General features: G+C 46.0%; 16 non-coding genes and 1 pseudogene across 16 annotated transcripts; 7 read left to right on the top strand and 10 right to left on the bottom strand.

Annotated features, from left to right (window-relative positions):
- Window positions 1–93: 93 nt before the first annotated feature.
- Window positions 94–257, bottom strand: LOC135021569 (U1 spliceosomal RNA). Its single transcript, XR_010218800.1, has one exon. It is a non-coding gene; the product is annotated as a U1 spliceosomal RNA (small nuclear RNA).
- A 6,748-nt stretch (window positions 258–7,005) lies between these two features.
- On the bottom strand, window positions 7,006–7,121 carry LOC135021639 (U5 spliceosomal RNA). Its single transcript, XR_010218862.1, has one exon. It is a non-coding gene; the product is annotated as a U5 spliceosomal RNA (small nuclear RNA).
- Window positions 7,122–7,407: 286 nt separating this feature from the next.
- On the bottom strand, window positions 7,408–7,523 carry LOC135021632 (U5 spliceosomal RNA). The gene has a single exon (XR_010218855.1). It is a non-coding gene; the product is annotated as a U5 spliceosomal RNA (small nuclear RNA).
- Window positions 7,524–7,805: 282 nt separating this feature from the next.
- LOC135021626 (U5 spliceosomal RNA) lies at window positions 7,806–7,921 on the bottom strand. The gene has a single exon (XR_010218849.1). It is a non-coding gene; the product is annotated as a U5 spliceosomal RNA (small nuclear RNA).
- A 144-nt stretch (window positions 7,922–8,065) lies between these two features.
- Window positions 8,066–8,193, top strand: LOC135021586 (U1 spliceosomal RNA; annotated as a pseudogene).
- Window positions 8,194–8,786: 593 nt separating this feature from the next.
- On the top strand, window positions 8,787–8,950 carry LOC135021401 (U1 spliceosomal RNA). Its single transcript, XR_010218653.1, has one exon. It is a non-coding gene; the product is annotated as a U1 spliceosomal RNA (small nuclear RNA).
- A 152-nt stretch (window positions 8,951–9,102) lies between these two features.
- LOC135021487 (U1 spliceosomal RNA) lies at window positions 9,103–9,265 on the top strand. Its single transcript, XR_010218736.1, has one exon. It is a non-coding gene; the product is annotated as a U1 spliceosomal RNA (small nuclear RNA).
- Window positions 9,266–9,939: 674 nt separating this feature from the next.
- On the top strand, window positions 9,940–10,103 carry LOC135021662 (U1 spliceosomal RNA). Its single transcript, XR_010218884.1, has one exon. It is a non-coding gene; the product is annotated as a U1 spliceosomal RNA (small nuclear RNA).
- Window positions 10,104–10,255: 152 nt separating this feature from the next.
- On the top strand, window positions 10,256–10,418 carry LOC135021540 (U1 spliceosomal RNA). The gene has a single exon (XR_010218773.1). It is a non-coding gene; the product is annotated as a U1 spliceosomal RNA (small nuclear RNA).
- A 675-nt stretch (window positions 10,419–11,093) lies between these two features.
- LOC135021445 (U1 spliceosomal RNA) lies at window positions 11,094–11,257 on the top strand. Its single transcript, XR_010218696.1, has one exon. It is a non-coding gene; the product is annotated as a U1 spliceosomal RNA (small nuclear RNA).
- Window positions 11,258–11,409: 152 nt separating this feature from the next.
- On the top strand, window positions 11,410–11,572 carry LOC135021538 (U1 spliceosomal RNA). Its single transcript, XR_010218771.1, has one exon. It is a non-coding gene; the product is annotated as a U1 spliceosomal RNA (small nuclear RNA).
- A 9,743-nt stretch (window positions 11,573–21,315) lies between these two features.
- On the bottom strand, window positions 21,316–21,479 carry LOC135021387 (U1 spliceosomal RNA). Its single transcript, XR_010218639.1, has one exon. It is a non-coding gene; the product is annotated as a U1 spliceosomal RNA (small nuclear RNA).
- A 655-nt stretch (window positions 21,480–22,134) lies between these two features.
- LOC135021474 (U1 spliceosomal RNA) lies at window positions 22,135–22,297 on the bottom strand. Its single transcript, XR_010218724.1, has one exon. It is a non-coding gene; the product is annotated as a U1 spliceosomal RNA (small nuclear RNA).
- A 152-nt stretch (window positions 22,298–22,449) lies between these two features.
- Window positions 22,450–22,613, bottom strand: LOC135021429 (U1 spliceosomal RNA). The gene has a single exon (XR_010218680.1). It is a non-coding gene; the product is annotated as a U1 spliceosomal RNA (small nuclear RNA).
- Window positions 22,614–23,287: 674 nt separating this feature from the next.
- LOC135021520 (U1 spliceosomal RNA) lies at window positions 23,288–23,450 on the bottom strand. The gene has a single exon (XR_010218757.1). It is a non-coding gene; the product is annotated as a U1 spliceosomal RNA (small nuclear RNA).
- Window positions 23,451–23,602: 152 nt separating this feature from the next.
- Window positions 23,603–23,766, bottom strand: LOC135021417 (U1 spliceosomal RNA). Its single transcript, XR_010218668.1, has one exon. It is a non-coding gene; the product is annotated as a U1 spliceosomal RNA (small nuclear RNA).
- Window positions 23,767–25,147: 1,381 nt separating this feature from the next.
- On the bottom strand, window positions 25,148–25,221 carry TRNAN-AUU (transfer RNA asparagine (anticodon AUU)). Its single transcript has one exon. It is a non-coding gene; the product is annotated as a tRNA-Asn (tRNA).
- Between the last annotated feature and the right edge of the window lie 1,943 nt (window positions 25,222–27,164).

The following is a 27,164-nucleotide window of genomic DNA, read 5'->3' as shown; positions in this document are numbered from 1 at the left end:
ATCCAACTGAGGCAGCACAAGGGAACTCTCGAAAGAAGAACAAGGCTAGAGGAAGATCTGAGACAAAGAAATCTGACTTTTACCAGAGCTGACCAGAGGAAAGCACAAACACAGTCCCCCACTACCACAAATAATGCAGTTGAGTTTCCCACATTTGGGGAAATCACAGGGGTCAGCATACCCAGAATGCAATGAATGAACCTAACCCTGGGAGAACAATCTTCATGACCATGGTATCTCCTATGCAAAATAAGTATGATTTGGGATAGGGCTGGGGAGGGCCGCTGCTCAGGCACATCTCTGTCAAGTAAAGGAGATTCAACTGAGGCAGCACAAGGGAACTCTCATCTGGGGACAACAACTGCAGGGAGAACACATATTTTCAGATGAACATGGGAGGGCAGAAGGCTGCCTAATACTGAAGCACCCCCAAACAACAAACCAAATGCAACAACTAGTTCAAGCATTCCTGGGGGAAGGCCTGCCGCAGATGGATTTGCATATGGTGATGTCATCCATGCAGTGGGTCAAAGTTGGTTCAAACACCTTTGCAAAGTTCTATAAGTTTGATACCCTGGCTGAGGAGGACCTCCTGTTTGCTCAATCAGTGCTGCAGAGTCATCCGCACTCTCCTGCCCGTTTGGGAGCTTTGGTATAATCCCCATGGTCCTTACGGAGTCCCCAGCATCCTCTAGGACGTAAGAGAAAATAAGATTTTAAACCTACCGGTAAATCTTTTTCTCGTAGTCCGTAGAGGATGCTGGGTGCCCGTCCCAAGTGCGGTCTACTTCTGCAAGACTTGTATATAGTTATTGCTTACATAAGGGTTATATGTTAGTTTTCATCGGTCTTGGACTGATGCTATGTTGTTTTCATACTGTTAACTGGGTAGTATATCACAAGTTATACGGTGTGATTGGTGTGGCTGGTATGAATCTTGACCTTGGATTAACAAAAATCCTTTCCTCGTACTGTCCGTCTCCTCTGGGCACAGTTTCTCTAACTGAGGTATGGAGGAGGGGCATAGAGGGAGGAGCCAGTGCACACCCAGATCAAAAGTCTTTCTTAAAGTGCCCATGTCTGCTGCGGAGCCCGTCTATCCCCCATGGTCCTTACGGAGTCCCCATCATCCTCTACGGACTACGAGAAAAAAAAATTACCGGTAGGTTTAAAATGTTATTTTTTTCTCTGCAACCCACTGCTAAATTGTGCTTCCTAGCTGTTTTTTATAAAATCACTTAATTAAATCTAACTCTGATTACGTCAGAGAAGGCCAGGTACCCTACACCATAAGAGGGGGTATGAAATTTTGACTTGTCTTCTTAAAGATCACCAAAATCTGTTGACAAGGTCAATTACATCCCTGGGTGGGATTGAACCACCAACCTTTTGGTTAATAGCCCATGTAAGTGCAAGAAATCCTGAAGCACTCACTCATCATGGGAAAGTACCAATGTGTTTCTTACAAAAATTCTCCAGATTATTGACTTTTTAAAGTTTTTCTAGGAAACGTTCTAGATGAATGCTTATTAGCCTTTGTCAGTATTGACTTTTGCAAGGTGTCTCTGTGGCGCAATCGGTTAGCATGTTTGGCTATTAACCAAAAGGTTGGTGGTTCAATCCCACCCAGGGATGTAATTGACCTTGTAATCAGATTTTGGTGATCTTTAAGTAGACAAGTCAAAATTTCAAAAACCCCCCTTATGGTGTAGGGTACCTGGCCTTCTCTGATGTAATCAGAGTTAGATTTGATTAAGTGATTTTATAAAAAAACAGCTAGGAAGCACAATTTAGCAGTGGGTTGCAGAGAAAAAAAATTATGCTGGCAGAAAAGTACAATTGAGTGATTAAACAGCTCTTCATTTTCTGATTTTATGTTTATGCTAACAAATTTGCTCTCTGAAAAGTGTCCACAAAGCCAAGTCTCTGATTAACACCTTTGTAGGAATGGTTTTTCACCTATTACTGAATTAAACTTGCTTCATTGGAAAGGCATCAAAGATGCATCCTCATTTCAATGTCTACTGAAATAATACAGGTTGACACCAGGAAACGTCACTGCATCATTGCTGCTTCCTCATGGGGAAGTCTGTTTAATGTGAAAACAAGGTGATATCTAATCAGCACACAGGTAAGGAATTAAGAAAATCTTTCTTTATGGGTGAAGATGTTTCTCACAAATTGTTGTCCCAATGCATCATTGAAATTCAAGATGGAAGATGATTTTCATATATCACTTGTACATTTTGCATTGCTCTTCTGGTGACAATGTAGTTTGTTTTTGTCAATTACCATTTCAGTAATAGGGTAAAGAAAATTAAGTGGATTTTTTAAAGAAAACAATGCTGTCAATATACTATTAAAACAAATTAAAATGATAAAAGTTATTGTACTTTAAGTAAAAATAAAAGAGCCAAAATATCAATCCCAGTTTTTGATTACTTTAATTATAAAAAAAAAAATGCACATAGCAGAGGATAGTTTCGATCAATCGACCTCTGGGGTATGGGCCCAGCATGCTTCCATTGCACTACTCTGCTGCTCATGGAAGTGTAAGAGATCCTGAAGACTAAATTGATTAAAGGCCTAAAAGTACTTGACTATAAGGAAAGACTTACTAGGCTGAATATTTATACACTAGAAAAGAGGTGCCTAAGAGGAGATATTATTAATATCTTCAAATATGTAAAGATACATAACAAAGAGTTATCAGAGGAATTATTTATTAAAAGAACACGTGGTCACTCGCTGCGACTGGAGGAAAGTTCAGAACGCAATGGAGGAAAGGATTCTTCACTGTTAGGGCAATCAGGATGTGGAATTCCCTGCCAGGGAAGGTGGTAATGGCGGACTCTGTAATTGGATTTAAAAAAGGAATGGATACATTTCTGAATGAAAAAGTTATCCAAGGTTATAATACTTAAAATATCAACATGGTTAATCCGGGGGTAACATGAGTTATAGTAGCTAACTAGTCATAAAACATTATTCAGCAAGTATGTAGAATCATCACAACTTAAAACAGGTTGAACACGATGGGCAATTTGCCTCTATTCAACCTCAAAAACTATGTTACTATATTACTATGTTATTGTAGTATACAGAACACCACAATGCAATGAGCAGTGATAGTGAGCACTGATGAGGATACTAGAACTGACACTGAGCAGCAAGATGCAGCACTGGACTATTAGTAATGTACTGTAGTATGCTGAGCACCACAATGCAGCACAAGACAATGAGCAGTGATACTGAGCACTGATGAGGATACTACTGAGAACTGACACTGAGCAGGAGAGACACACTACTAGTATTACTGAGCAGCAATAAGTAACCACTGATACTGAGCACTGATATTGAGATTTCCACTGAGAGAACATAGCCACGTCCTCTCCGCTCTCTCTTCAATGCACGAGTAAAAATGGCAGCAACGCGCAGCTCTTTATATGGAATCCGAATCTCGCGAGAATCCGACAGCGGGATGATGACATTTTCCCTTGTTCAGGTTTTCCGAGTCAGGCGGGAACAACCGAGCCTGCCTTGGACCAGTGTAAACCACGTGGAGTTTGTGGGGAATTCGGTTCTCGGAGAACCGAACCTGCTCCTCTCTACCTTATACCCATCAATTTTTTTATTTTCAATCTAAGCCCCTGCAGTTTTCTGTAAGCATCTGCTTCGCTATGATGATCAACAAGTCACAAGGGCAAACACTCAGGGTTTGAGGCGTAGATCTTAGGACCAGCTGCTACAAGCATGGCAGAGGTGTCACTATCACTGGTGACACCCAGAGAGGTGGCGAGGGAGATTGTAATGCAGTGCGCGCAGATAAGCAGCGCAATGGTAAAAAGGAGGCATGGTTTCATAGGTAGGGGCGTGGCCTGGTGGCCTGAATCTACATTTTGTTGCTCCGGGTGTCCCGGGGGTTGGGGGCTGCACCCGGGGACTAGTGTGTGAGCGGTGCTGGCTCCTGCACAGTGACAGGGCATGGCCACCCAGCATGACGCCTCCCTTCTTGACCATGCTGTAATTGCAGTCGCACTGCAGTTCAGCGTGATCATAAAAAATGGTGTAGGCTCCTGCTGGGGCAGACTGTATGTGCGCGCAGGAAGCCGCCACCATTTTTGTGATCACAGCGGCTGAATGTGATGTCATACAGCCGCTGTGACCATGCCTCCTGTGTCTCCTCTGTTGCAGACCCCATTTTGAAGCCTTGCCCCCGCACCGCTCCATCTCTGACTTGGAAATGGAGTGTTGCTGACCCACCTCTCCCCCCCTTCCCCGCCCCGATTGACAGGCAGAGGCGATCACATTCTCTGCGGGGTGCCGCAGAAAATGCAGGCACATGCGTATGCTCTTAGCAATTTTTGCAGTTGGATCGCTTATTGTGATTGCAATCCAACCTGAATCAGGCCCTATTACCTATCACAATGCGCTGCGGGCAGTACAAAATTGGGTTAATATAGGAGAAAAACCCCCAGACCTGTGCTCCTTAACTGTACCTGGTGGCTAGTGGAGCGGCTGCCCAGTAATCAGTATCCACCGCAGTGCGCACACGGCCCACCCCCTACGGCCTCGCTCCCCTTCATCAGCGGCCTCGTGATCCGGAAGGGTGGTGTGTGTGTGACTGACCTTAGGATGAAACCGGAGCCTCCGCTGCAGTGACCCAGCAACCAGGGCACGGGAGTATACAGCGCCGCTGGGAGTGATGAAGCTGCAGTAAAGATGTCTATTAGACCTAGCCTGCTGCAGCCCTTGTAGATTCTCATAAAACAAGTTCTTCTTTTCTTGTCAAAATTAATAGCTAAGAATAGGCTGCCTGAGGCAGGCCCCTGTTAAGCGGCCTGCTACTGAAGGCACCAACTACAAACTGAGCTCCCTGTTCATGGAAGCGGGGTTATAGAGGAGAATGCACTGAGCTTCTTGGGAACAGTCAAAAGCTTTGAGCCGGTTGGTGCCTCAGATCAAGATCCTACTCTACACCCCAATGTGAATCCTTGTGGAGTCCAGTGTACCCCACAGAAGAAATTAATATGTCACACCCATTGGCAGCAACCTTAGAATAGCTGCTGACGGGCACAATTGAGAAAGGAAGGGGGGGGGGGACATTTGAATCCAGCACATAGATGCAATTCAAATATGTAATTTGTACCTTCCTATTTTAAAATATAATGGATGAACCTCACCCTGTGAGAACAATCTTCATGATCAAGAGATCTCATATGCAAAATAAGGATGAGTTGGGATAGGGCTGGGGAGGGTGGCTGCTCGGGCAGCCCCTCCCCCGTCAAGTTAAGGAGATTCAACTGAGGAAGCACAAGGGAACTCTCGTCTGGGGACAACAACTGCAGGGAGACCACATCTTTTCAGATGAACATGGGAGGGCGGAAGGCTGCCTAATACTGAAGCACCATATGCAACAACTAGTACAAGCATTCCTGGGGGAAGGTCTGCAGCAGACGGATTTGCATACGGTGATGTTATCCAAGCAGTGGGCCAAAGTTGACTGGAACCCTCATCTGCATATGAAAAGAGAAAAAGGGCATGCAGGGCATGGCGGCCTTTTGCAGTGCTTGGATGACCCCTAGTTCACATTAAACACCCCCACCCTCCTTTGGTGTGGGGCTCATGTTGGCCATGCCCCATCCCCTGAAGCATTCAAGCTGATTTCTTGCAGCAGCTGGGCACTGTAACAGCTCCAGAGCTGTTCTGTAAGGCAAGTAAAAGGGTGTGGGCCCTGCAGCACCACCTGTAGTTCGCATTGTGCGTTGGAAGGCACAAAGTAAGCAGACGGGAGGAGAAGTCAGGATAGTGCGCAAGGGCATTCTTTTCTCTTAGTCCGTAGAGGATGCTGGGGTCACATTAAGAACCATGGGGTATAGACGGGATCCGCAAGAGACATGGGCACTTTAAGACTTTCAAAGGGTGTGAACTGGCTCCTCCCTCTATGCCCCTCCTCCAGACTCCAGTTATAGGAACTGTGCCCAGGGAGACGGACATTTCGAGGAAAGGATTTATTGTTAAACTAAGGTGAGCATCTTACCAGCTCACACCTTAAGCATGCCGCAGAAAGTGGCATTCAACAGAACACAAGCCAACGGCATGAACAATTGCAGCAAAAAGCTGACCAGAACCATAACACAACATGTGTATAACCACAAGTAATAACTGCAGACACAGTATGGACTGGGACGGGTGCCCAGCATCCTCTACAGACTAAGAGAAAAGGATTTACCGGTAGGTATTAAAATCCTATTTTCTCATACGACCTAGAGGATGCTGGGGTCACATTAAGAACCATGGGGTTATACCAAAGCTCTTGAACGGGTGGGAGAGTGCGTACGACTCTGCAGCACCGAATGACCCAACTTAAGGTTATCATCAGCCAAGGTATCAAACTTGTAAAACTTAGCAAAAGTGTTTACTAAATAGCTGCTCGGCAAAGTTGCAATGCCGAGACTCCCCGACCAGCTGCCAAGGATGAACCCACCTTTCTAGTAGAATGGGTCTTCACCTACTTCAGTAACGGCAATCCTGCCGTGGAACGAGCATGCTGAATCTTACCACAGATCCAGCGCATAATGGTCTACATGGAAGCAGGACACCCAATCCTGATGGGAGCATACAGGACAAACAGAGCCTCTGTTTTCCTAATCTGAACCGTTCTGGTGACATAAATTTTCAAAGTTCTGACCACAGCCAGAGACTTTGACTCAACGAAGGTGTCAGTGGCCAAAGGCACCATGTGGAAAGATGAACCACCTTCGGCAGAAATTGTTGACGTGTCCTCAATTCTGCTCTATCTTCATGAAAGATCAAATAAAGGCTCTTGTGATACTGCATGGTTTGTACTGTTTTCCATGTGCTCCCAGATCTTTCAAGCAAGTAGCATGGTCAAGAAAGTTCTGTTTGAAAAGAAACAAACATTTACTGTCATTGTTATGCAAATAAACTTACATTAAAGCTAACAAGAAAGCACACTCGTTCTGTCTTTAAACTGATAAAAGAAACCCCAATAATATGGGGCATGCAAAAATTGAGATAAAACTCAGTTTTGCTCCTCTCCACGGAAATCTTTAATAAAAGGCGAAATATTTGTTAGTTCTGAAGAGAAACCAGAGCATGACCAAGATTCCACCTGTCGCCTGAGTGCCATGCCAGCAGTTCTCATTCAGATCAAAGTGAGCACCCAATTTGAATGAAAGAAAGCAGATTTCTCACCAGGCTTCCCCTTGCTATAAACATGGTTTGTACTCTTTTCCATGTGCTCCCAGATCTTTCAAGCAATTAGTATGGTCAAGAAAGTTCTGCTTGAAAAGAAACAGACATTTATAGTCATTGTTATGCAAATAAACTTACATTAAAGCTAACAAGAAAGCACACTCGTTCTGTCTTTAAACTGATAAAAGAAACCCCAATAATATGGGGCATGCAAAAATTGAGATAAAACTCAGTTTTGCTCCTCTCCACAGAAATCTTTAATAAAAGGCGAAAGATTTGTTCGTTCTGAAGAGAAACCAGAGCATGACCAAGATTCCACCTGTCGCCTAAATGCTGTGCCAGCAGTCCTCATTCAGATCAAAGTGAGCGCCCAACTTGAAAGAAAGCAGATTTCTCACCTGGCTTCTCCTTGCTATAAGCATGGTTTGTACTGTATTCCATGTGCTCCCAGATCTTTCAAGCAAGTAGCATGGTCAAGAAAGTTCTGTTTGAAAAGAAACAAACATTTACTGTCATTTCTATGCAAATGAGCTTACATTAAAGCTAACAAGAAAGCACACTCGTTCTGTCTTTAAACTGATAAAAGAAACCCCAATAATATGGGGCATGCAAAGATTGAGATAAAACTCGGTTTTGCTCCTCTCCACAGAAATCTTTAGTAAAAGGCGAAAGATTTGTTCGTTCTGAAGAGAAACCAGAGCATGACCAAGATTTTCATCTGAAAATATGTGTTCTCCCTGCAGTTGTTGTCCCCAGATGAGAGTTCCCTTGTGCTGCCTCAGTTGAATCTCCTTTACTTGACAGAGATGTGCCTGAGCAGCGGCCCTCCCCAGCCCTATCCCAAATCATACTTATTTTGCATAGGAGATACCATGGTCATGAAGATTGTTCTCCCAGGGTGAGGTTCATTCATTGCATTCTGGGTATGCTGACCCCTGTGATTTTCCCAAATGTGGGAAACTCGCTTTTATACCCTTGTGCACTATCCTGACTTCTCCTCCTGTCTGCTTACTTTGTGCCTTCCAATGCACAATGCAAACTACAGGTAGTGCTGCAGGGCCCACACCCTTTTACTTGCCTTACAGAGCAGCTCTGGAGCTGTTACAGTGCCAAGCTGCTGCAAGAAATCAGCTTGAATGCTTCAGGGGATGGGGCATGGCCAACATGAGCCCCACACCGAAGGAGGGTGGGGGTGTTTAATGCGAACTAAGGGTCATCCAAGCGCCGCAAAAGGCCGCCATGCCCTGCACACCCCTTTTCTCTTTTCATATGCAGATGAGGGTTCCAGCCAACTTTGGCCCACTGCTTGGATGACATCACCGTATGCAAATCCGTCTTCTGCAGAACTTCCCCCAGGAATGCTTGTACTAGTTGTTGCATTTGGTTTGTTGTTTGGGGGTGCTTCAGTATTAGGCAGCCTTCTGCCCTCCCATGTTCATCTGAAAAAATGTGTTCTCCCTGCAGTTGTTGTCCCCAGATGAGAGTTCCCTTGTGCTGCCTCAGTTGAATCTCCTTTACTTGACAGAGATGTGCATGAGCAGCGGCCCTCCCCAGCCCTATCCCAAATCATACTTATTTTGCATAGGAGATACCATGGTCATGAAGATTGTTCTCCCAGGGTGAGGTTCATTCATTGCATTTTGGGTATGCTGACCCCTGTGATTTACCCAAATGTGGGAAACTCAACTGCATTATTTGTGGTAGTGGGGGACTGTGTTTGTGCTTTCCTCTGGTCAGCTCTGGTAAAACTCAGATTTCTTTGTCTCAGATTTTCCTCTAGCCTTGTTCTTCTTTCGAGAGTTCCCTTGTGCTGCCTCAGTTGGATCTCCTTCACTTTACAGGGAAGTACCCGAGCAGCGACCCTCCCCAGCTCTCGCCCAACTCCTACTTACCTGCCAGGTGAGATACTATGATCATGAAGGTGCTTCTCCCAGGGCAAGGCTCACCCATTGCACTCTGGGTGTGCTGCTCCTGCGATTTCCCCAAATGTGGGAAACTTGACTGCATAATTTGTGTTTCCCCTGGTCGGCTCTCGTATAATTCAGATCTCTTTGTCTCAGGTCTCTCTCCAGCCTAGTTTGCTGTCTGTTTCCACTTCTCTTTTCTTGAGCCGCTCCCTTCTATGCCCTTGCGCACTATCCTGACTTCTCCTCCTTTCTGCTTACTTTGTGCCTTCCAACGCACAATGCGAACTATAGGTAGTGCTGCAGGGCCCACACCCTTTTACTTGCCTTACAGAGCAGCTCTGGAGCTGTTACAGTGCCCAGCTGCTGCAAGAAATCAGCTTGAATGCTTCAGGGGCTGGGGCATAGCCAACATGAGCCCCACACCGAAGGAGGGTGGAGGTGTTTAATGCAAACTAGGGGTCATCCAAGTGCCGCAAAAGGCCGCCATGCCCTGCATAACCCTTTTCTCTTTTTATATGCAGATGAGGGTTCCAGCCAACTTTGGCCCACTGCTTGGATGACATCACCGTATGCAAATCCGTCTTCTGCAGACCTTCACCCTGGAATGCTTTTACTAGTTGTTGCATTTGGTTTGTTGTTTGGGGATGCTTCAGTATTAGGCAGCCTTCTGCCCTCCCATGTTCATCTGAAAATATGTGTTCTCCCTGCAGTTGTTGTACCCAGATGAGAGTTCCCTTGTGCTGCCTCAGTTGAATCTCCTTTACTTGACAGAGATGTGCCTGAGCAGCGGCCCTCCCCAGCCCTATCCCAAATCATACTTATTTTGCATAGGAGTTACCATGGTCATGAAGATTGTTCTCCCAGGGTGAGGTTCATTCATTGCATTCTGGGTATGCTGACCCCTGTGATTTCCCCAAATGTGGGAAACTCGACTGCATTATTTGTGGTAGTGGGGGACTGTGTTTGTGCTTTCCTCTGGTCAGCTCTGGTAAAAGTCAGATTTCTTTGTCTCAGATCTTCCTCTAGCCTTGTTCTTCTTTCGAGAGTTTCTTTGTGCTGCCTCAGTTGGATCTCCTTCACTTGACAGGGGGGTGCCCGAGCAGCGACCCTCCCCAGCTCTAGCCCAACTCCTACTTACCTGCCAGGTGAGATACTATGATCAGGAAGTTGCTTCTCCCAGGGCAAGGCTCACCCATTGCACTCTGGGTGTGCTGCTCCTACGATTTCCCCAAATGTGGGACACTTGACTGCATAATTTGTGTTTCCTCTGGTCGGCTCTCGTATAATTCAGATCTCTTTGTCTCAGGTCTTTCTCCAGCCTAGTTTGCTGTCTGTTTCCACTTCTTTTATCTTGAGCCCCTCCCTTCTATACCCTTGTGCACTATCCTGACTTCTCCTCCCGTCTGCTTACTTTGTGCCTTCCAATGCACAATGCAAACTACAGGTAGTGCTGCAGGGCCCACACAATCTTTTACTTGCCTTACAGAGCAGCTCTGGAGCTGTTACAGTGCCCAGCTGCTGCAAGAAATCAGCTTGAATGCTTCAGGGGATGGGGCATGGCCAACATGAGCCCCACACCAAAGGTGGGTGGGGGTGTTTAATGCGAACTAGGGGTCATCCAAGCACCGCAAAAGGCCGCCATGCCCTGCACGCCCCTTTTCTCTTTTCATATGCAGATGAGGGTTGAAGCCAACTTTGACCCACTGCTTGGATGACATCACCATATGCAAATCCATCTGCGGCAGGCCTTCCCCCAGGAATGCTTGCACTAGTTGTTGCATTTGGTTTGTTGTTTGGGGGTGCTTCAGTTTTAGGCAGCCTTCTGCCCTCCCATGTTCATCTGAAAATATGTGTTCTCCCTGCAGTTGTTGTCCCCAGATGAGAGTTCCCTTGTGCTGCCTCAGTTGAATCTCCTTTACTTGACAGAGATGTGCCTGAGCAGCGGCCCTCCCAGCCCTATCCCAAATCATACTTATTTTGCATAGGAGACACCATGGTCATGAAGATTGTTCACCCAGGGTGAGGTTCATTCATTGCATTCTGGGTATGCTGACCCCTGTGATTTCCCCAAATGTGGGAAACTCGCCTGCATTTTTTGTGGTAGTGGGGGACTGTGTTTGTGTTTTCCTCTGGTCAGCTCTGGTAAAAGTCAGATTTCTTTGTCTCATATATTCCTCTAGCCTTGTTCTTCTTTCGAGAGTTCCCTTGTGCTGCCTCAGTTGGATCTCCTTCACTTGACAGGGGGGTGCCCGAGTAGTGACCCTCCCCAGCTCTAGCCCAACTCCTACTTACCTGCCAGGTGAGATACTATGATCATGAAGGTGCTTCTCCCAGGGCTAGGCTCACCCATTGCACTCTGGGTGTGCTGCTCCTGCGATTTCCCCAAATGTGGGAAACTTGATTGCATAATTTGTGTTTCCCCTGGTCGGCTCTCGTATAATTCAGATCTCTTTGTCTCAGGTCTCTCTCCAGCCTAGTTTGCTGTCTGTTTCCACTTCTCTTTTCTGGAGCCACTGCCTTCTATGCCCTTGCGCACTATCCTGACTTCTCCCGTCTGCTTACTTTGTGCCTTCCAACACACAATGCGAACTACAGGTAGTGCTGCAGGGCCCACACCCTTTTAGTTGCCTTACAGAGCAGCTCTGGAGCTGTTACAGTGCCCAGCTGCTGCAAGAAATCAGCTTGAATGCTTCAGGGGCTGGGGCATAGCCAACATGAGCCCAACACCAAAGGAGGGTGGGGGTGTTTAATGCGAACTAGGGGTCATCCAAGCACCGCAAAAGGCCGCCATGCCCTGCATGCCCCTTTTCTCTTTTCATATGCAAATGAGGGTTCCAGCCAACTTTGGCCCACTGCTTGGATGACATCACCGTATGCAAATCCGTCTGCTGCAGACCTTCCCCCAGGAATGCTTGTACTAGTTGTTGCATATGGTTTGATATTTGATGGTGCTTCAGTATTAGGCAGCCTTCTGCCCTCCCATGTTCATCTGAAAAGATGTGGTCTCCCTGCAGTTGTTGTCCCCAGACGAGAGTTCCCTTGTGCTTCCTCAGTTGAATCTCCTTAACTTGACGGGGGAGGGGCCGAGCAGCCACCCTCCCCAGCCCTATCCCAACTCATACTTATTTTGCATATGAGATCTCTTGATCATGAAGATTGTTCTCACAGGGTGAAGTTCATCCATTATATTTTAAAATAGGAAGGTACAAATTACATATTTGAATTGCATCTATGTGCTGGATTCAAATGTCCCCCCCCCCCTTCCTTTCTCAATTGTGCCCATCAGCAGCTATTCTAAGGTTGCTGCCAATGGGTGTGACACATTAATTTCTTCTGTGGGGTACACAGGACTCCACAAGGATTCACATTGGGGTGTAGAGTAGGATCTTGATCTGAGGCACCAACCGGCTCAAAGCTTTTGACTGTTCCCAAGATGCTCAGTGCATCCTCCTCTATAACTCCGCTTCCATGAACAGGGAGCTCAGTTTGTAGTTGGTGCCTTCAGTAGCAGGCCACTTAACAGGGGCCTGCCTCAGGCAGCCTATTCTTAGCTATTCATTTTGACAAGAAAAGAAGAACTTGTTTTATGAGAATCTACAAGGGCTGCAGCAGGCTAGGTCTAATAGACATCTTTACTGCAGCTTCATCACTCCCAGCGGCGCTGTATACTCCCGTGCCCTGGTTGCTGGGTCACTGCAGCGGAGGCTCCGGTTTCTTCCTAAGGTCAGTCACACACACACCGCCCTTCCGGATCACGAGGCCGCTGATGAAGGGGAGCGTGGCCGTAGGGGGTGGACCGTGTGCGCACTGGCGTGGACACTGATTACTGGGCAGCCGCTCCACTAGCCACCAGGTACAGTTAAGGAGCACAGGTCTGGGGGTTTTTCTCCTATATTAAACCAATTTTGTACTGCCCGCAGCGCATTGTGATAGGTAATAGGGCCTGATTCAGGTTGGATTGCAATCACAATAAGTGATCCAACTGCAAAAATTGCTAAGAGCATACGCATGTGCCTGCATTTTCTGCGGCACCCCGCAGAGAATGCGATCGCCTCTGCCTGTCAATCGGGGCAGGGGGGGAGAGGGGGGTCAGCAACACTCCATTTCCAAGTCAGGGATGGAGCGGTGCGGGGGCAAGGCTTCAAAATGGGGTCTGCAATGGAGGAGACACAGGGGGCGTGGTCACAGCGGCTGTATGACATCACATTCAGCCGCTGTGATCACAAAAATGGTGGCGGCTTCCTGCGCGCACATACAGTCTGCACCAGCAGGAGGCTACACCATTTTTTATGATCACGCTGAACTGCAGTGCGACTGCAATTACAGCATGGTCAAGAAGGGAGGCGTCATGCTGGGTGGCCATAAGAGATGAGCGGGTTCGGTTCCTCGGAATCCGAACCCGCCCGAACTTCACCCTTTTTTGCACGGGTCCGAGCAGACTCGGATCCTCCCGCCTTGCTCGGTTAACCCGAGCGCGCCCGAACGTCATCATCCCGCTGTCGGATTCTCACGAGACTTGGATTCTATATAAGGAGCCGCGCGTCGCCGCCATTTTCACACGTGCATTGAGATTGATAGGGAGAGGACGTGGCTGGCGTCCTCTCCGTTTAGATTAGAAGATAGAGACGAGTGACATTTGATTTACTACTAATTTGGGGAGCAGTTGAACTTGTCAGGAGTACTCAGTAGTGCAGAGTTTTGCTGATAGTGACCACCAGTTTTATTATTTATAATCCGTTCTCTGCCTGAAAAAAAACGATACACATACCATATCTGTGCTCAGCCTCAGTGTGCTGCATGATATATCATCTATGTATATCTGACTGTGCTGAGTGCTCACTGCTCACACAGCTTAATTGTGGGGGAGACTGGGGAGCAGTTATAGCAGGAGTACAGTGCACACTTTTGCTGCCAGTGTGACCACCAGTATATTGTCTGCCTGAAAAAGTTAAACACTCCTGTGGTGTTTTTTTTTTATTCTATAAACGCATTCTGCTGACAGTGTCCAGCAGGTCCGTCATACATATATTATATAAATATTTATCTGCAGTAGTGTTATATTTTTTTTTTCATCTTTATCATCTCTATATTAGCAGACGCAGTACGGTAGTCCACGGCTGTGGCTATCTCTGTGTCGTCAGTGCTCGTCCATAATTGTATACCTACCTACCTGTGGTGGTTTTTTTTTTTCTATCTTCTTCATACTAGTAGTTTAGGAGTCTACTGACAGTGTCCACCAGGTCCATCATTATATTATATACCTACAGTAGTAATATATTTATTATATTATCTATACTAGCAGACGCAGTACGGTAGTCCACGGCTGTGGCTATCTCTGTGTCGTCAGTGCTCGTCCATAATTGTATACCTACCTACCTGTGGTGGGGTTTTTTTTTTATCTTCTTCATACTAGTAGTTTAGCAGTCTGCTGACAGTGTCCACCAGGTCCGTCATTATATTATATACCTACAGTAGTAATATATTTATTATATTATCTATACTAGCAGACGCAGTACGGTAGTCCACGGCTGTACCTACCTCTGTGTCGTCAGTGCTCGTCCATAATTGTATACCTACCTGTGGTGGGGTTTTTTTTTCTATCTTCTTCATACTAGTAGTTTAGGAGTCTGCTGACAGTGTCCACCAGGTCCGTCATTATATTATATACCTACAGTAGTAATATATTTAGTATATTATCTATACTAGCAGACGCAGTACGGTAGTGCACGGCTGTACCTACCTCTGTGTCGTCACTCGTCCATAATTGTATACCTAACTGTGGTGGGTTTTTTTTTCTATCTTCTTCATACTAGTAGTTTAGCAGTCTGCTGACAGTGTCCACCAGGTCCATCATTATATTATATATACCTACAGTAGTTATATATATTTTTTTTTATATCATTAATTATCATCTCTATACTAGCAGACGCAGTACGGTAGGCCACGGCTGTGGCTATCTCTGTGTCGTCAGTGCTCGTCCATAATTGTATACCTACCTACCTGTGGTGCAAGTTTTTTTCTATCTTCTTCATACTAGTAGTTTAGCAGTCTGCTGACAGTGTCCACCAGGTCCGTCATTATATTATATATACCTACAGTAGTTATATATATATTTTTTTATATCATTAATTATCATCTCTATACTAGCAGACGCAGTACGGTAGTCCACGGCTGTAGCTACCTCTGTGTCGTCAGTCACTCGTCATCCATAAGTATACTAGTATCCATCCATCTCCATTGTTTACCTGAGGTGCCTTTTAGTTGTGCCTATTAAAATATGGAGAACAAAAATGTTGAGGTTCCAAAAATAGGGAAAGATCAAGATCCACTTCCACCTCGTGCTGAAGCTGCTGCCACTAGTCATGGCCGAGACGATGAAATTCCATCAACGTCGTCTGCCAAGGCCGATGCCCAATGTCATAGTACAGAGCATGTAAAATCCAAAACACAAAAGATCAGTAAAAAAAGGACTCAAAAATCTAAATAAAAATCGTCGGAGGAGAAGCGTAAACTTGCCAATATGCCATTTACCACACGGAGTGGCAAGGAACGGCTGAGGCCCTGGCCTATGTTCATGGCTAGTGGTTCAGCTTCACATGAGGATGGAAGCACTCAGCCTCTCGCTAGAAAAATGAAAAGACTTAAGCTGGCAAAAGCACAGCAAAGAACTGTGCGTTCTTCAAAATCACAAATCCACAAGGAGAGTCCAATTGTGTCGGTTGCGATGCCTGACCTTCCCAACACTGGACGTGAAGAGCATGCACCTTCCACCATTTGCACGCCCCCTGCAAGTGCTGGAAGGAGCACCCGCAGTCCAGTTCCTGATAGTCAGATTGAAGATGTCAGTGTTGAAGTACACCAGGATGAGGAGGATATGGGTGTTGCTGGCGCTGGGGAGGAAATTGACAAGGAGGATTCTGATGGTGAGGTGGTTTGTTTAAGTCAGGCACCCGGCGAGACACCTGTTGTCCGTGGGAGGAATATGGCCATTGACATGCCTGGTGAAAATACCAAAAAAATCAGCTCTTCGGTGTGGAAGTATTTCAACAGAAATGCGGACAACAGGTGTCAAGCCGTGTGTTGCCTTTGTCAAGCTGTAATAAGTAGGGGTAAGGACGTTAACCACCTCGGAACATCCTCCCTTATACGTCACCTGCAGCGCATTCATCATAAGTCAGTGACAAGTTCAAAAACTTTGGGCGACAGCGGAAGCAGTCCACTGACCAGTAAATCCCTTCCTCTTGTAACCAAGCTCACGCAAACCACCCCACCAACTCCCTCAGTGTCAATTTCCTCCTTCCCCAGGAATGCCAATAGTCCTGCAGGCCATGTCACTGGCAATTCTGACGAGTTCTCTCCTGCCTGGGATTCCTCCGATGCATCCTTGAGTGTAACGCCTACTGCTGCTGGCGCTGCTGTTGTTGCTGCTGGGAGTCGATGGTCATCCCAGAGGGGAAGTCGTAAGACCACTTTTACTACTTCCACCAAGCAATTGACTGTCCAACAGTCCTTTGCAAGGAAGATGAAATATCACAGCAGTCATCCTGCTGCAAAGCGGATAACTGAGGCCTTGGCATCCTGGGCAGTGAGAAACGTGGTTCCGGTATCCATCATTACTTCAGAGCCAACTATAGACTTGATTGAGGTACTGTGTCCCCGGTACCAAATACCATCTAGGTTCCATTTCTCTAGGCAGGCGATACCGAAAATGTACACAGACCTCAGAAAAAGACTCACCAGTGTCCTAAAAAATGCAGTTGTACCCAATGTCCACTTAACCACGGACATGTGGACAAGTGGAGCAGGGCAGACTCAGGACTATATGACTGTGACAGCCCACTGGGTAGATGTATTGACTCCCGCCGCAAGAACAGCAGCGGCGGCACCAGTAGCAGCATCTCGCAAACGCCAACTCTTTCCTAGGCAGGCTACGCTTTGTATCACCGCTTTCCAGAATACGCACACAGCTGAAAACCTCTTACGGCAACTAAGGAAGATCATCACAGAATGGCTTACCCCAATTGGACTCTCCTGTGGATTTGTGGCATCGGACAACGCCAGCAATATTGTGCGTGCATTATATCTGGGCAAATTCCAGCACGTCCCATGTTTTGCACATACCTTGAATTTGGTGGTGCAGAATTATTTAAAAAACGACAGGGGCGTGCAAGAGATGCTGTCGGTGGCCACAAGAATTGCGGGACACTTTCGGCGTACAGGCACCACGTACAGAAGACTGGAGCAACACCAAAAACGCCTGAACCTGCCCTGCCATCATCTGAAGCAAGAAGTGGTAACGAGGTGGAATTCAACCCTCTATATGCTTCAGAGGATGGAGGAGCAGCAAAAGGCCATTCAAGCCTATACATCTGACCACGATATAGGAGGTGGAATGCACCTGTCTCAAGCGCAGTGGAGAATGATTTCAACGTTGTGCAAGGTTCTGCAACCTTTTGAACTTGCCACACGTGAAGTCAGTTCAGACACTGCCAGCCTGAGTCAGGTCATTCCCGTCATCAGGCTTTTGCAGAAGAAGCTGGAGACATTGAAGGAGGAGCTAAGACAGAGCGATTCCGCTAGGCATGTGGGACTTGTGGATGGAGCCCTTCATTCGCTTAACCAGGATTCACGGGTGGTCAATCTGTTGAAATCAGAGCACTACATTTTGGCCACCGTGCTCGATCCTAGATTTAAAACCTACGTTGTATCTCTCTTTCCGGCAGACACAAGTCTGCAGGGGTTCAAAGACCTGCTGGTGAGAAAATTATCAAGTCAAGCGGAACTTGATCGGTCAACAGCTCCTCCTTCACATTCTCCCGCAATTGGGGGTGCGAGGAAAAGGCTCAGAATTCCGAGCCCACCCGCTGGCGGTGATGCAGGGCAGTCTGGAGCGACTGCTGATGCTGACATCTGGTCCGGACTGAAGGACCTGCCAACGATTACGGACATGTCGTCTACTGTCACTGCATATGATTCTCTCACCATTGAAAGAATGGTGGAGGATTATATGAGTGACCGCATCCAAGTAGGCATGTCAGACAGTCCGTACGTATACTGGCAGGAAAAAGAGGCAATTTGGAGGCCCTTGCACAAACTGGCTTTATTCTACCTAAGTTGCCCTCCCACAAGTGTGTACTCCGAAAGAGTGTTTAGTGCCGCCGCTCACCTTGTCAGCAATCGGCGTACGAGGTTACTTCCAGAAAATGTGGAGAAGATGATGTTCATTAAAATGAATTATAATCAATTTCTCCGTGGAGACATTGACCAGCAGCAATTGCCTCCACAAAGTACACAGGAAGCTGAGATGGTGGATTCCAGTGGGGACGAATTGATAATCTGTGAGGAGGGGGATGTACACGGTGATGAATCGGAGGATGATGATGAGGTGGACATCTTGCCTCTATAGAGACAGTTTGTGCAAGGAGAGATTAATTGCTTCTTTTTTGGTGGGGGTCCAAACCAACCCGTCATTTCAGTCACAGTCGTGTGGCAGACCCTGTCACTGAAATGATGGGTTGGTTAAAGTGTGCATGTCCTGTTTATACAACATAAGGGTGGGTGGGAGGGCCCAAGGCAATTCCACCTTGCACCTCTTTTTTCTTTTATTTTTCTTTGCGTCATGTGCTGTTTGGGGAGTGTTTTTTGGAAGGGCCATCCTGCGTGACACTGCAGTGCCACTCCTAGATGGGCCAGGTGTTTGTGTCGGCCACTTGGGTCGCAGAGCTTAGTCACACAGCTACCTCATTGCGCCTCTTTTTTTCTTTGCGTCATGTGCTGTTTGGGGAGTGTTTTTTGGAAGGGCCATCCTGCGTGACACTGCAGTGACACTCCTAGATGGGCCAGGTGTTTGTGTCGTCCACTTGGGTCGCTGAGCTTAGTCACACAGCTACCTCATTGCGCCTCTTTTTTTCTTTGCGTCATGTGCTGTTTGGGGAGTGTTTTTTGGAAGGGCCATCCTGCGTGACACTGCAGTGCCACTCCTAGATGGGCCAGGTGTTTGTGTCGGCCACTTGGGTCGCTGAGCTTAGTCACACAGCTACCTCATTGCGCCTCTTTTTTTCTTTGCGTCATGTGCTGTTTGGGGAGTGTTTTTGGAAGGGCCATCCTGCGTGACACTGCAGTGCCACTCCTAGATGGGCCAGGTGTTTGTGTCGGCCACTTGGGTCGCTGAGCTTAGTCACACAGCTACCTCATTGCACCTCTTTTTTTCTTTGCGTCATGTGCTGTTTGGGGAGTGTTTTTTGGAAGGGCCATCCTGCGTGACACTGCAGTGCCACTCCTAGATGGGCCAGGTGTTTGTGTCGGCCACTTGGGTCGCTGAGCTTAGTCACACAGCTACCTCATTGCGCCTCTTTTTTTCTTTGCGTCATGTGCTGTTTGGGGAGTGTTTTTTGGAAGGGCCATCATGCGTGACACTGCAGTGCCACTCCTAGATGGGCCAGGTGTTTGTGTCGGCCACTTGGGTCACTGAGCTTAGTCATCCAGCGACCTCGGTGCAAATTTTAGGACTAAAAATAATATTGTGAGGTGTGAGGTGTTAAGAATAGACTGAAAATGAGTGGAAATTATGGTTATTGAGGTTAATAATACTTTGGGATCAAAATGACTCCCAAATTCTATGATTTAAGCTGTTTTTTAGGGTTTTTTGAAAAAAACACCCGAATCCAAAACACACCCGAATCCGACAAAAAAAATTCGGTGAGGTTTAGCCAAAACGCGTTCGAACCCAAAACACGGCCGCGGAACCGAACCCAAAACCAAAACACAAAACCCGAAAAATTTCCGGTGCACATCTCTAGTGGCCATGCCATGTCACTGTGCAGGAGCCAGCACCGCTCACACACTAGTCTCCGGTGCAGCCCCCAACCCCCGGGACACCCGGAGCAACAAAATGTAGATTCAGGCCACCAGGCCACGCCCCTACCTATGAAACCATGCCTCCTTTTTACCATTGCGCTGCTTATCTGCGCGCACTGCATTACAATCTCCCTCGCCACCTCTCTGGGTGTCACCAGTGATAGTGACACCTCTGCCATGCTTGTAGCAGCTGGTCCTAAGATCTACGCCTCAAGCCCTGAGTGTTTGCCCTTGTGACTTGTTGATCATCATAGCAAAGCAGATGCTTACAGAAAACTGCAGGGGCTTAGATTGAAAATAAAAAAAATTGATGGGTATAAGGTAGAGAGGAGCGGGTTCGGTTCTCCGAGAACCGAATTCCCCACGAACTCCACGTGGTTTACACTGGTACGAGGTAGGCTCGGTTGTTCCCGCCTGACTCGGAAAACCTGAACAAGGGAAAATGTCATCATCCCGCTGTCGGATTCTCGCGAGATTCGGATTCCATATAAAGAGCTGCGCGTTGCCGCCATTTTTACTCGTGCATTGAAGAGAGAGCGGAGAGGACGTGGCTATGTTCTCTCAGTGGAAATCTCAATATCAGTGCTCAGTATCAGTGGATACTTATTGCTGCTCAGTAATACTAGTAGTGTGTCTCTCCTGCTCAGTGTCAGTTCTCAGTAGTATCCTCATCAGTGCTCAGTATCACTGCTCATTGTCTTGTGCTGCATTGTTGTGCTCAGCATACTACAGTACATTACTAATAGTCCAGTGCTGCATCTTGCTGCTCAGTGTCAGTTCTAGTATCCTCATCAGTGCTCACTATCACTGCTCATTGCATTGTGGTGTTCTGTATACTACAGTAACATAGTAATATAGTAACATATAGTAACATAGTTTTTGAGGTTGAATAGAGGCAAATTGCCCATCGTGTTCAACCTGTTTTAAGTTGTGATGATTCTACATACTTGCTGAATAATGTTTTATGACTAGTTAGCTACTACAACTCATGTTACCCCCGGATTAACCATGTTGATATTTTAAGTATTATAACCTTGGATAGCTTTTTCATTCAGAAATGTATCCATTCCTTTTTTAAATCCAATTACAGAGTCCGCCATTACCACCTTCCCTGGCAGGGAATTCCACATCCTGATTGCCCTAACAGTGAAGATCATAGTATCTCACCTGGCAGGTAAGTAGGAGTTGGGCCAGAGCTGTGGAGGATTGCTGCTCGGGCACCCCCTGTCAAGTGAAGGAGATCCAACTGAGGCAGCACAAGGGAACTCTCGAAAGAAGAACAAGGCTAGAGGAAGATCTGAGACAAAGAAATCTGACTTTTACCAGAGCTGACCAGAGGAAAGCACAAACACAGTCCCCCACTACCACAAATAATGCAGTCGAGTTTCCCACATTTGGGGAAATCACAGGGGTCAGCATACCCAGAATGCAATGAATGAACCTCACCCTGGGAGAACAATCTTCATGACCATGGTATCGCCTATGCAAAATAAGTATGATTTGGGATAGGGCTGGGGAGGGCCGCTGCTCAGGCACATCTCTGTCAAGTAAAGGAGATTCAACTGAGGCAGCACAAGGGAACTCTCATCTGGGGACAACAACTGCAGGGAGAACACATATTTTCAGATGAACATGGGAGGGCAGAAGGCTGCCTAATACTGAAGCACCCCCAAACAACAAACCAAATGCAACAACTAGTACAAGCATTCCTGGGGGAAGTTCTGCAGAAGACGGATTTGCATACGGTGATGTCATCCAAGCAGTGGGCCAAAGTTGTCTGGAACCCTCATCTGCATATGAAAAGAGAAAAGGGGTATGCAGGGCATGGCGGCCTTTTGCGGCGCTTGGATGACCCTTAGTTCGCATTAAACACCCCCACCCTCCTTCGGTGTGGGGCTCATGTTGACAATGCCCCAGCCCCTGAAGCATTCAAGCTGATTTCTTACAGCAGCTTGGCACTGTAACAGCTCCAGAGCTGCTCTGTAAGGCAAGTAAAAGGGTGTGTAGTTTGCATTGTGCATTGGAAGGCACAAAGTAAGCAGACAGGAGGAGAAGTCAGGATAGTGCACAAGGGTATAAAAGGGAGGGGCTCAAGAAAAAAGAAGTGGAAACAGACAGCAAACTAGGCTGGAGAGAGACCTGAGACAAAGAGATCTGAATTATACGAGAGCCGACCAGGGGAAACACAAATTATGCAGTCAAGTTTCCCACATTTGGGGAAATCGCAGGGGCAGCACACCCAGAGTGCAATGGGTGAGCCTTGCCCTGGGAGAAGCACCTTCATGATCATAGTATCTCACCTGGCAGGTAAGTAGGAGTTGGGCTTGAGCTGGGGAGGGTCGCTGCTCGGGCACCCCCCTGTCAAGTGAAGGAGATCCAACTGAGGCAGCACAAGGGAACTCTCGAAAGAAGAACAAGGCTAGAGGAAGATCTGAAACAAAGAAATCTGACTTTTACCAGAGCTGACCAGAGGAAAACACAAACACAGTCCCCCACTACCACAAATAATGCAGTCGAGTTACCCACATTTGGGGAAATCACAGGGGTCAGCATACCCAGAATGCAATGAATGAACCTCACCCTGGGAGAATAATCTTCATGACCATGGTATCTCCTATGCAAAATAAGTATGATTTGGGATAGGGCTGGGGAGGGCCGCTGCTCAGGCACATCTCTGTCAAGTAAAGGAGATTCAACTGAGGCAGCACAAGGGAACTCTCATCTGGGGACAACAACTGCAGGGAGAACACATATTTTCAGATGAACATGGGAGGGCAGAAGGCTGCCTAATACTGAAGCACCCCCAAACAACAAACCAAATGCAACAACTAGTGCAAGCATTCCTGGGGGAAGGCCTGCCGCAGATGGATTTGCATATGGTGATGTCATCCAAGCAGTGGGTCAAAGTTGGCTACAACCTTCGTCTGCATATGAAAAGAGAAAAGGGGCGTGCAGGGCATGGCGGCCTTTTGCGGTGCTTGGATGACCCTTAGTTTGCATTAAACACCCCCACCCTCCTTCGGTGTGGGTCTCATGTTGGCCATGCCCCAGCCCCTGAAGCATTCAAGCTGATTTCTTGCAGCAGCATGGCACTGTAACAGCTCCAGAGCTGCTCTGTAAGGCAAGTAAAAGGGTGTGGGCCCTGCAGCACTACCTGTAGTTTGCATTGTGCATTGGAAGGCACAAAGTAAGCAGACAGGAGGAGAAGTCAGGATAGTGCACAAGGGTATAAAAGGGAGGGGCTCAAGAAAAAAGAAGTGGAAACAGACAGCAAACTAGGCTGTAGAGAGACCTGAGACAAAGAGATCTGAATTATACGAGAGCCGACCAGGGGAAACACAAATTCTGCAGTCAAGTTTCCCACATTTGGGGAAATCGCAGGGGCAGCACACCCAGAGTGCAATGGGTGAGCCTTGCCCTGGGAGAAGCACCTTCATGATCATAGTATCTCACCTGGCAGGTAAGTAGGAGTTGGGCTAGAGCTGTGGAGGGTCGCTGCTCGGGCACCCCCCTGTCAAGTGAAGGAGATCCAACTGAGGCAGCACAAGGGAACTCTCGAAAGAAGAACAAGGCTAGAGGAAGATCTGAGACAAAGAAATCTGACTTTTACCAGAGCTGACCAGAGGAAAACACAAACACAGTCCCCCACTACAACAAATAATGCAGTCGAGTTACCCACATTTGGGGAAATCACAGGGGTCAGCATACCCAGAATGCAATGAATGAACCTCACCCTGGGAGAACAATCTTCATGACCATGGTATCTCCTATGCAAAATAAGTATGATTTGGGATAGGGCTGGGGAGGGCCGCTGCTCAGGCACATCTCTGTCAAGTAAAGGAGATTCAACTGAGGCAGCACAAGGGAACTCTCATCTGGGGACAACAACTGCAGGGAGAACACATATTTTCAGATGAACATGGGAGGGAAGAAGGCTGCCTAATACTGAAGCACCCCCAAACAACAAACCAAATGCAACAACTAGTGCAAGCATTCCTGGGGGAAGGCCTGCAGCAGATGGATTTGCATATGGTGATGTCATCCAAGCAGTGGGTCAAAGTTGGCTTCAACCCTCGTCTGCATATGAAAAGAGAAAAGGAGCGTGCAGGGCATGGCGGCCTTTTGCGGCGCTTGGATGACCCCTATTTCGCATTAAACACCTCCACCCTCCTTCGGTGTGGGGCTCATGTTGGAAATGCCCCAGCCCCTGAAGCATACAAGCTGATTTCTTGCAGCAGCTGGGCACTGTAACAGCTCTAGAGCTGCTCTGTACGGCAAGTAAAAGGGTGTGGGCCCTGCAGCACTACCTGTAGTTTGCATTGTGCATTGGAAGGCACAAAGTAAGCAGACGAGAGAAGTCAGGATAGTGCGCAAGGGCATAGAAGGGAGCAGCTCAAGAAAAGAGAAGTGGAAACAGACAGCAAACTAGGCTGGAGAGAGACCTGAGACAAAGAGATCTGAATTATACGAGAGCCGACCAGGGGAAACACAAATTATGCAGTCAAGTTTCCCACATTTGGGGAAATCTGTCACCAGAAGAGCAATGCAAAATGTACAAGTGATATATTAAAATCATCTTCCATCTTGAATTTCAATGATGCATTGGGACAACAATTTTGTGAGAAACATCTTCACCCATAAAGAAAGATTTTCTTAATTCCTTATCTGTGTGCTGATTAGATATTACCTTGTTTTCACATTAAACAGACTTCCACATGAGAAAGCAGCAAGGATGCAGTAACGTTTATGTTTCCTGGTGTCAACCTGTATTATTTCAGTAGACATTGAAATGAGGATGCATCTTGCTGCCTTTCCAATGTAGCAAGTTTAATTCAGTAATAGGTGAAAAAACATTCCTACAAAGGTGTTAATCAGAGACTTGGCTTTGTGGACACTTTTCAGAGAGCAAATTTGTTAGCATAAAAATAAAGTCAGAAAATGAAGAGCTGTTTAATCACTCAATTGGACTTTTCTGCCAGCATAATTTTTTTTTCTCTGCAACCCACTGCTAAATTGTGCTTCCTAGCTGTTTTTTATAAAATCACTTAATCAAATCTAACTCTGATTACATCAGAGAAGGCCAGGTACCCTACACCATAAGAGGGGGTTTGAAATTTTGACTTGTCTACTTAAAGATCACCAAAATCTGATCACAAGGTCAATTACATCCCTGGGTGGGATTGAACCACCAACCTTTTGGTTAATAGCCAAACATGCTAACCGATTGCACCACAGAGACACCTCGTAAAAGTCCATTCTGACAAAGGCTAATAAGCATTCATCTAGAACGTTTCCTAGAAAAACTTTAAAAAGTCAATAATCTGGAGAGTTTTTGTAAGAAACACATTGCTACTTTCCCATGATGAGTGAGTGCTTCAGGATCTCTTGCACTTACATGAGCAGCAGAGTACTGCAACGGAAGCATGCTGGGCCCATAACCCAGAGGTAGGCAGATTGAAACTATCTTCTGCTATATGCATTGTTTTTTGTTAATTAAAGTAATCCAAAACTGGGATTGATATTTTGGCTCTTTTATTTTTACTTAAAGTACAATAACTTTTACCATTTTAATTTGTTTTAATAGTATATTGACAGTATTGTTTTCTTTCAAAAATCCACTTAATTTTCTTTACCCTATTATTAAAATGGTAATTGACAAAAACAAACTACATTGTCACCAGAAGAGCAGTACAAAATGTACAAGTGATATATTAAAATCATCATTCCAGCTTGAATTTCAATGATGCTTTGGTGCAACAATTTTGTGAGAAACATCTTCACCCATAAAGAAAGATTTTCTTAATTCCTTACCTGTGTGCTGATTAGATATCACCTTGTTTTCACATTAAACAGACTTCCCCATGAGGAAGCAGCAAGGATGCAGTGACGTTTATGTTTCCTGGTGTCAACCTGTATTATTTCAGTAGACATTGAAATGAGGATGCATCTTGCTGCCTTTCCAATGAAGCAAGTTTAATTCAGTAATAGGTGAAAAACCATTCCTACAAAGGTGTTAATCAGAGACTTTACTTTGTGGACACTTTTCAGAGAGCAAATTTGTTAGCATAAACATAAAATCAGAAAATGAAGAGCTGTTTAATCACTCAATTGGACTTTTCTGCCAGCATAGTTTTTTTTCTCTGCAACCCACTGCTAAATTGTGCTTCCTAGCTGTTTTTTATAAAATCACTTAATCAAATCTAACTCTGATTACATCAGAGAAGGCCAGGTACCCTACACCATAAAAGGGAGTTTGACATTTTGACTTGTCTACTTAAAGATTACCAAAATCTAATCACAAGGTCAATTACATCCATGGGTGGGATTGAACCACCAACCTTTTGGTTAATAGCCAAACATGCTAACCGATTGCACCACAGAGACACCTCGTAAAAGTATATACTGACAAAGGCTAATAAGCATTCATCTAGAACGTTTCCTAGAAAAACTTTAAAAAGTCAATAATCTGGAGAGTTTTTGTAAGAAACACATTGGTACTTTCCCATGATGAGTGAGTGCTTCAGGATCTCTTGCACTTACATGAGCAGCAGAGTACTGCAACGGAAGCATGCTGGGCCCATAACCCAGAGGTAGGCAGATTGAAACTATCCTCTGCTATATGCATTGTTTTTTGTTAATTAAAGTAATCCAAAACTGGGATTGATATTTTGGCTCTTTTATTTTTACTTAAAGTACAATAACTTTTACCATTTTAATTTGTTTTAATAGTATATTGACAGTATTGTTTTCTTTCAAAAATCCACTTAATTTTCTTTACCCTATTATTAAAATGGTAATTGACAAAAACAAACTACATTGTCACCAGAAGAGCAGTACAAAATGTACAAGTGATATATTAAAATCATCTTTCCAGCTTGAATTTCAATGATGCTTTGGTGCAACAATTTTGTGAGAAACATCTTCACCCATACCCAAGACTTACTAGGCTGAATATGTATACACTAGAAAAGAGGTGCCTAAGAGGAGATATTATTAATATCTTCAAATATGTAAAGATACATAACAAAGAGTTATCAGAGGAATTATTTAATAAAAGAACACGTGGTCACTCGCTGCGACTGGAGGAAATTCAGAATGCAATGGAGGAAAGGGTTCTTCACTGTTAGGGCAATCAGGATGTGGAATTCCCTGCCAGGGAAGGTGGTAATGGCGGACTCTGTA

Source organism: Pseudophryne corroboree, unplaced genomic scaffold (assembly GCF_028390025.1).
Source record: "Pseudophryne corroboree isolate aPseCor3 unplaced genomic scaffold, aPseCor3.hap2 scaffold_370, whole genome shotgun sequence".
Taxonomy (NCBI): Eukaryota; Metazoa; Chordata; class Amphibia; order Anura; family Myobatrachidae; genus Pseudophryne; species Pseudophryne corroboree.
This window is presented reverse-complemented; position numbering and strand designations above follow the sequence as displayed.